Below are 8,819 nucleotides of genomic sequence, written 5' to 3'. Positions count from 1 at the left end.
AAGCCCGTGTTACAGGTTTTGTTATAATACACATATAACGAAGCTATTTTCTTAGAGTACAACTGAAGCAAGTGCTGTTAATAATATTAGTCCCAATGACTTTGGAAGCTCTTTTACCTGGGCCCCAAATCCTATGTCTTTGACCAGAACATGCAAGTCCTGCAAGGTCACCTGGGAGATACAGGTAAACTCAAGCTGGGTCAAGGTTAAGTTTTATCACTCATAAGGGTTTTGGTTCAATGTCCTCTGTGAAAATGTAGACTAGCCTCCCAACTCTGGTCTAAGTCTCCTTCTGCCAAGGGGCAAGTAGAGATGGGGATGAGGGGCAGCTCAGGGTCCTGCAAACATCACTCTGGGGTGTAGAGTGCACAGGCACTGGCAGCTTGGCTCTCAAGGTTACAGTGTGATGCCCACTAAATGAACAATGCTACAAGGACTGTGAGAGATTATTTCCTTAAGCTAGAAATCCATAGCAACTGGGTAGCAGAGTCTGAATGAACGCTACCATTCCTCAAATGTGGTGAGATTTCAATGAAAATAAAAAGTGATGGAGGAGAAGCAGAGGTGAAGGTCCCTGTGAGTAAAATCATCCCCCCTTCCCCTTTAGCAGTTGTGGAGCCCAGCAGAATTGTGAGTTTTGTAAGAATAAGTAAACCATTATAGGCTGTCAATATTAGACAGAGACAAACATCAGCTGCCAAGAGTGGAAAATTTATGAACTCTACTGATGAAGCTCGAAAGGAAGCCCGGAAAAGATAATTCAAGAAGACCAAAAAAGAGCACAAGGTGGTTTGAGCTGCAGTTTGAAGATGAAGGATCCCAAATGGATTATCCGGGACATGGAGAACTTGGATGCAGTGGGGTTGAACCCAGTGCAATAACTGCAGTTAAATGAAAATATTGTGAATGTAAAAATCTTTATGAAATCTTTGACTGTATCCTACAACTTTATAGAAAAGAGATTCCAGATATTCACAAAGAATTGTGAAGGCTAGAAGTAGAATATGAGCAGAAAAGGCCTCAACATAGCCAATATTTTGATGCTGTCAAGAATGCTCAGCATGTAGAAGTAGAGAGTATCCCTATGCCAGAGATGCCGCACGCTTCTTCCAGCATCTTAATCCAGGACTTTCCACTTCCTGGCACCCAGCCACCCTGCATCCTTAAGGAGCCCTCAGCCTAGGGACCTCCATCTTGAGCAGTTTCTATCCTTCCTCTTCTTGGACATGGTGTTCCACGTCTTCCCCCTGGCAGGAAGCCTCCAGTTCCTCCACCTGGTCTACTTCCTCCGCAAGTCTTGCAGATGTATGGCCAGAAAGTGGGCTTTGCTCTTGATCTTCCTTCTCGCAGGTGAGGGGAAGACATGCTGCACAGTCCTGATCTTGCACAACGTGGTCAGGACGATGGTGTTTCCAGCACCCATGAAGATGATGGCTGCCCTGAGGTTGTGAGTCAAGAGGAGCCTGATGACAGTATTGATGACAGTGACACAGACAGGTGAGATGGAGAAGGTGAGGGGGATGAGTGTGTGTACTGTGTTGATAATGAGCAAAACAGCACCGAGGAGAAGAAAGCAGGTCTGCATGGAGGTTTGCAGATATGCCTGGAAAATCAAGAAAAAGAAGAACACGAAGGAGCTGACTCCTTTTCAAACCATGATGCTGCGAATGGCAGGTCAGGAAATCCCTCAAGAGGGATGAGAAGGAGAGGAAGTTTGAGAGAACGGTGATGAAGATAATTCAGGTGATTCTGATGATTCTGAAGCAGAAAAGCAATCACAGAAACAGCAGAAAGAAGATTCTCATTCTGAGGGCCCATCCACTGCTTCTTCCCAGCAGGGGGCGCCCCTACAGTCTGTTCCTCCTCAGATTCAGGTACCTTGGATGTCAGGACCACATCCTCTTGGACCACCACCCACCCCAACTTTAAGGCCTCCTGAACAGCTTACAGGCCGTCCTCCCTGACCACCTCCAGACCTCCTCCATTCCTGAGACCACATGGGGTGCCTGCACTCTGAGGACCTTTGCCAAGCTTTTTACCTCCAGGACCCCCACCAGGCTGGATCCCTGGTCCTTCCCTGACCGCAGACCATGAACAGGGCTGCTTCCTGGCCCTCATCTCGGGGTCCTCGACCCAGGATACCTGCCCCAACACCTCTAGGTATCCTTCCTGCCCATCTTGGAATGACATGCCCACATCTGGTGCCTCCACGTAGACCTGCCCCACTTGGGCTTTTCCCACCAGTCCCTTGCCCAACCCAGGGGTGTTGAGTGCCCATACATCTGAATGCAGCAACCCAAGGCAGATGCCATGAGAGCAGCCTCTACTGAGAAGAAAGCCACAGCAACCATCAGTGCCAAGTCACTAATCCCAAAGCAGAGAATATTTGATTTGTGTCCACTGTGCTGATAATATAGGGGCAACTGCTGCTCCCCAAAGAAAGACAGAGGATGATTTTCCCTTGCTTCTTGTCAAAGCAGCCCCCAATCTTGTCCTTCTCTTCCTGTCTCACTACAAACTAAAGATGATATTTATGAAGCTTTCCTGAAAGAGATGGAAGGGCTGCAGGGCAACTTTTGATGCAGAAACAGGCTTCTGTCCACAGCCGCAGTTCATGGAGCAAGACACTCATTAAAACTTAGGGGAAGAGCTGCTTCCGCTGTCAGGGGGGTTTCGAATCTCACTTCAGGGAATATCCCAGAACTTAGCCTTGTTTGGAATTTCCTGCCCGCGAGAAGAGGGTATTTCAGCCTGAAGATCGGTTACAGAAGCAGTGCTGCTGACATCCACTCTCTTCCCACCACTGTTTTCATCCCAGTCCTTCCTGGCTCCAAGTTAAGGGAAATGTGTGGCCAGGCGCATCTGAATTACTGGTTTTGGCTCTCTTGTGGGCTGCGCGCCCTGGGATAGAGATTTCTCAAAAACAACCTGTTTGTTTCATCTTACTTTTAATGTTTGAGTTATTTGTAATATTTTCATGCAAGTATTTTGTAATATTTTCTTGTAGGGAAATGGATTGCAGTGTCATTCCCCAATTCAAAGCAGGATAAGTGGGTAGGAAAATGTGCATTTCTTTGGTTAAAATTATTTCCACTGAACCAAACTTTGTTTCATGTAAAACAGTAAATGAATGCTCTATATCGAGAAAAAAATTATGGAAAAGCAATAAAGAAATTCTTGGCATAGCTGGGCCTCAGCTGGGACATAGCTGGGCCTTTACTGAACTTGCTGGAAAAGCCCACAGATGACAGCATGAGTGAAGTCACCTCCAATACCACAGCACTGGAATAAGAGTTCTCAGCAGTGGTGAGGGTTGTCCTCCTCTCTAGGAACCAAGGTCTATCTGGGGTTGGATGAGGACAGCATGGGAGGGGTTAGCTAGGCTGCTTTAAAGGGCCACACCTGTGCAGTAATAGCCCCAGACCCCTGCAGAGCTACCAGCCTGTACTCTCTTCCCTCAAAATATTCTCTAGCAGGGCTGGGGATTTAGCTCAGTGGCATAAGCACCTGCCTTGCAAGCAGGCAGTCATGAGTTCGATCCCCGGTACTGATAAAAAGCAAAAAGACCAAAAAAAAAAAAATTCTCTAGCAAGGCTCCCTGCCACTGGGCACAGAAGTTGGGGCTCCAGGACTGGGTCTTGGCAAAAACGAAAAGCTGAAGTGGGGTGCCCTGGCACAAGTTTGTAATCCCAGTACTCTGGGAGGCTGAGGGAGGAGGATCTCAAGCTCAGGCCTGTAATGGACCTCTTAAAGATACTGTCTCAAAAGAAAAATCTTCTGAAAATAAAAGTAATCATTGATTTAGTTCAGGATGAATATTTTGCATTCAAGTGTTCTAAACCCAAATATCGAATTCAGTCATCCAAGTATTGTAATCCTCTTTCTAGTTTTCCTCACAATCCAAAAAGTTGTATTTGTAATCCCACTGAGACATTATTGGAATCCTAGCAAGTTAATTCCAATCCCCCATCACCAATCCAACCCATGGCAAGAGTAAAGACACCAAGACATGCTCCAAGTTAAGAGCAGCCAAGGGGTCCTAGATCCAATCCTCATGAGGACATGCAGACCACGGCCTGGATCCTAGGCCTCTCCCAGCATTTATTATCCTGTAAAGAAAGGAGGTTGCTCAGGGATGAGTGATAGTGAGGAAGTTGGGATTACTGAGTAACCTGAGCTGGCTGGCCAGGTGCAAGAATGGCATCTCTGCAATTTGCAGAGATAAATATATGCAGAACCATCAATTTACATAACCCAAATAAGGTAGCAGTGGAATTGTTTTTGAAAGGGTTAACTCCCTAACTCCCCAGAGCTATCAGAGCGAGCAGAAAGAAATGCCTAACTCCCCAGAGCTATCAGAACCGAGCAAAAAAAGAATGCACCTGCAAGGTTGTTCTGTCTCAACGAGATAAGTAAGACAAGTAACTGTTCTGTTCTGCCACATAGTGACTGGGCTAGGACCCCCAGTCTCCATGGTTACTCAACCCCAAACCCCTCCAATCAACTTCTGCCAAGTCCTATCCTGCTCAAAATTAACCAATGCAATCTGCTTCTGTAAATTCGCTTGCCTCCCTGCGCCCTTAAAAACCCTGCACAATTCCCCTTCGGGGCCCTCCGCACTTGTTTGCCTGGGGGACCCCATGCGCATGGAAATAAACTTTTTACTCCTCACTACGAGCTGAGTCCTTGGGGTCTTCTTCCCTGCGACGCCGGTCCTTACATTTTGGGTGGCTATTACTTTGGTTTTTCATAAGCAAACTCTTGTGCCCTGGGGAGTCATAGCCTCTTATCTTGAAGCTCCTACCCAGTTGACATTCCTGGAGCTATTTGCTCTAACTTCTTGCCAGCTCAGTCCTGTATTGTGCAGAGCACCATGCAAGGAAACAGGATTGTCTGATGGCTATAGACTTTGCACATTAGCAACTTGGCTAGCCTTATTTGCAATGCTCAGAGCTAATTGAAGAGAGAAGGAAATACCCTAGCCAGCCTTTTACATATCAGTATAAGGAAATGAGTTTCCAAGTAATCAAAGTCACAGCAATTGTTTTGGATTCAAAGGGAGTCACTGGAGTTGTCTCTCACATTCAACCACCATTTTTAGAAAGGTTAAAAGTTATTTTAAAGGGAAGCCCTGAATCTCACAGCTGAGGCAGGAGCTCTGCACTCGCTTCTGCCTCCACCTGTGGGGAGGCAGGGTGACAGGGGAGCTGACAAAGTCCCAGGCCTCTTCTCAGGGCCCTTGTTTCCTTTGGGGTGTGTTATGCTCTGTGTTGGGAATTCTGGGCTTGTGACATAATTGGCAGGATACCTGCTATCTTCAGCTCAGCTCCACTCTTGTAAAGTTGGTTCCAGTGCACGACAATCATTAGCAGGATGACCGCAGGCTCTTGAAAAAGACAATTTCAGATACTCCTCATTTGAGGATTTAGGTCCACATGTGTCCATCCTTAGCTAATTCCAGTGTTGCTTTTGTGCCAGGAGGAGTGGGTGAAGGGTGCAGGGGAAAACTGGCCTGGGGCCCGGTGTGGGGGCATCGAGGCTCAGAGGGACTGCTCAGCTGCCCACATCTGTGACAGCAGACCAAGCCTCTGCCCTGGGGCTGCACAAAGCTTGCAAAAGACAGAGATGGCACCAGCCTCCTTAACTGTTTTACTTTTGAGTTCTCAGAGGACATAAAACAAGGCCCCAGACATGTGGCCATAGAGTATGGGGTTCTGTGAGGGGAAAACATCCAGAGAGATTCAAGAGCTTTTGTTGCTATGCATTAAAGAAGAAAACAGTCTCACCAAGGAAGTAAAGTGGGACCCTGCTAATCACTATTTCCCTGCATTTCCTACTCCATCACACCCATGCAGAGCCTGCTTCCCTTCAGCCACCACCCCCTCCCTCCTCCTCCATTCTCCCTCTATACTGTACTTTCTCTCCAACCCCTGACTCACACTCCTCTGATCCATCATTGCCCATTGCTCTCCACCTCCTCAGTCCAAAGCTCCTGATGGATTTGTGAATTGGTGTAATCATAGTAATTTTACCTTCAAGACAGGCAGCTGCAGGTTGGCCACTGGCCTGCCCCCAGGGCCTTCTGCCAGTGAGTTCAGGGACCAGGCAAGTGGCTCCCCTTACTCTTTTCCAGGGTGCAAATTGGCTGCCATGCGAGTGGGAAATGTGCAATGGGAGGCACCTTAGTTTGGGACACTGGTCAGCAGGAGGAATTTTCCAGGAATCATTTTCCTTCCCACCACCCAGCTGCTAGTTCAGGGATTTGCATCATGCAGCAACAGCATTCACCCCTTCTCCATCCAGGCCTGGAAACCAAGACAGGGGACTCCCACCAACCTTAGTCTGTGGCTGAAGCCTCGTAGGGCTCCACAGAAGCTCCAGCTGCATATATTCTTGTGATAACTCGGACCCTGGTATAAAATCCAAGGAAGCAAGAAATTAAAATTTGGTGAGCAAAGGCTTTATTTCCAGGCCTGGTGGCACAGTCTCTCTAGGGTCAACCCAAAGACTGCGCACCTGACAGCTAAAAGTCAGGGCTTTTATCTTGTAAATCCACAAACAGCTGCTGGTCACACAATGTAAGGAGGGGGATGGGGGTGTGGCGCACTACAGAAACGGCAATTACACGTCTTGGGAAGGGCAAGATCAGGTAAGGGTAAGCAAGTCTCCCTGCATACAAGCAAGTTTAGATAAGAAGAAATCTTGTTTTTCTTAGCAAAGAATAGACAAGTCTAACAGCAATTAACAACCTTAGTTACCTTACTTTAGCACCACAACTGTTATTTGTAGAGGGCAACAATGGTTAACATATCAATTCGGTAAGATTTTACAGTTCTTGATTAACATATTACAGCATTGATTACAGCATTGATTAACATATCAATCCTTTACCCAGAGGGAAAAGGAAAACACATATAGGTATTATGCTATGATATAAACGAAGCTATTTTTCTGAAGAATAGTACAATCTAATGCAATTAACACAATTTGTGATGGGCCACCAGGTAGGGAAGGGGGTTGTCAGGAGCTATTACCTCAGGCCTTTGTTTTATGGCCTTTCGGGAAGTTAAAACTTAAGCTAGTTGGATGGGAAGGGAGAAGGGGAGGGGGAAGCAGCAGATGGAGCTTATACAGAACAGACTTTATGGCGCGATAGTTAGGGGGCCTTAGGTTATAACAATTCTGTGCTCAGCAGGTGTGAGGAGTGGGCAAGAATGACAGAGCATTGAGTGTCACCTGCACACAGCCTGGCACCAGGCAGCACCCTACTGCTATGAGAGGAACCAGCTCCTGGGCACTGCTGTCCCCAGTGGCTGCCTCAGACTGCCCTGACTACAGAGCAAGGAGCTGAGGAGACTCGGTGGTGGTGGCGGCAATGATGTCATTTCCTCTGCTTTTCAGTTTAGAAGGCTGTCAAAGCAGAAACCATTCGGGAGATGCTGAAGAATGCCCGAGAGGCACCACAGTGTCTGGGGCAGTGAGAGTCACAGCCAGCCTGGACCAGCCCTGCAAGGACTTTAGGGATTGTGTTTAGGGTGAGCTGAGGGAAAAGTGGGGCAGGTACAGAATTCCAGGTTGGTGGTTTCAGCTTTGCTCCAGACCTGCCCCTGATCTGTGTCCTTGGTGTTAGGGGCTCCCAATCCTTCTCCCCTTTCACAATAATGATGTTTACTATATAGAGCTCTATTTATTCAACACCTGTCTTCCTCCACTGCATCACAAATTCCAAAAGACTGGTCTGTGCTGAGTCAGTGTCCCATTCCCTTTGCCATTTCCTGGCACTCAGTAGAAGTTTTTATTGAGTGCAAGGTACAAGTCCTGTCACTGAGAGACTAGGGAGGGCTCATCTCTGTCTCCTGTAGCACTAGAGAAGGGCAGTAGTGGTCACAGAATCCCTCAGCCAGTCCTGCTCCTCTGTACTCTCCCCGGTGGGCACCTCCCCCCACCACATCTCTTGCAGGGGCCAGTGAATGGCCCAGACCTCCTGTGATTGACCACCCAAAGGTCAGGCCTCCTCTCAAGGCCAGAAAACCACTGGCTCCAGTGTAGGTGTGTGAGAACGGTGGAGTGGGAGGACCTGATGGGAAGAGAAAACTCAGGCAGAGCCCAAGCCAGCAGGCAGCCCAGAAGATCTCTCTGACCAGCATGATGCGCTCAGCAGCTTTGGCTGTGGCCCCTTTACCTGCATATCTCATTTTTCCACTTTCTCATGGCTGGCCCCTCCACCTCATTCTAGTGTCAAGTGTCACCTTATCTGGAAAGGCACATCTATCCCATTTAATCCTCCTGGACTCTGTCATTTCAAAAGCTTTCTATGGGCAGCACCTGGCATGCTCTGTGCAGGGTCTTGCATGTTACAGTTCCATGTCACAGGAGGGTGCTCAGCCTGACTACAGGTGGCTGTAAGTGCTGGGGGTCAGCACCCTGGAATAGGCCTCAATCAGCCACGGGAGGGCGCTGGTGGATGGTTTTCTGATCTCTGCTTCCTCTCTGCCTCAGACCAAGAAGTCCTCTTGCATTTTATACTGTTTCCCAGAAGGCCCCGCAGCACCCAGCCTTGTTGCCCACACCTGTAACCCTGCTGCCCGCTCTTCCCAGACTCCTCCTCCAGGTCCACTTCCCCACCCCTCACCTGGGGCTCCTTGGAGTCACCTCCCTCACAAACTTGCCCTCCAGTGCTTGGCACGGGACTGCTTTGGAGGGCACCAAGACACTTTGTGTTTTCTCCTTTGCCTTTTATTTTCTCACAGAACAAATATTTCTCTTGTCTAGCTTGTTGAACCCGCAGGCTACATGAGGGCTGGGCCCTTCCCTGACTT

General features: G+C 48.2%; 1 pseudogene; it reads left to right on the top strand.

Moving 5' to 3' along the window:
- The first annotated feature begins 547 nt into the window (after positions 1-547).
- On the top strand, positions 548-2,580 carry LOC100715305 (WW domain-binding protein 11-like; annotated as a pseudogene).
- Positions 2,581-8,819: the final 6,239 nt, after the last annotated feature.

The sequence above is a fragment of the Cavia porcellus genome, unplaced genomic scaffold, assembly GCF_034190915.1.
Source record: "Cavia porcellus strain 051 isolate PalLab524CR breed Dunkin Hartley unplaced genomic scaffold, mCavPor4.1 scaffold_5, whole genome shotgun sequence".
Taxonomy (NCBI): Eukaryota; Metazoa; Chordata; class Mammalia; order Rodentia; family Caviidae; genus Cavia; species Cavia porcellus.
This window is presented reverse-complemented; position numbering and strand designations above follow the sequence as displayed.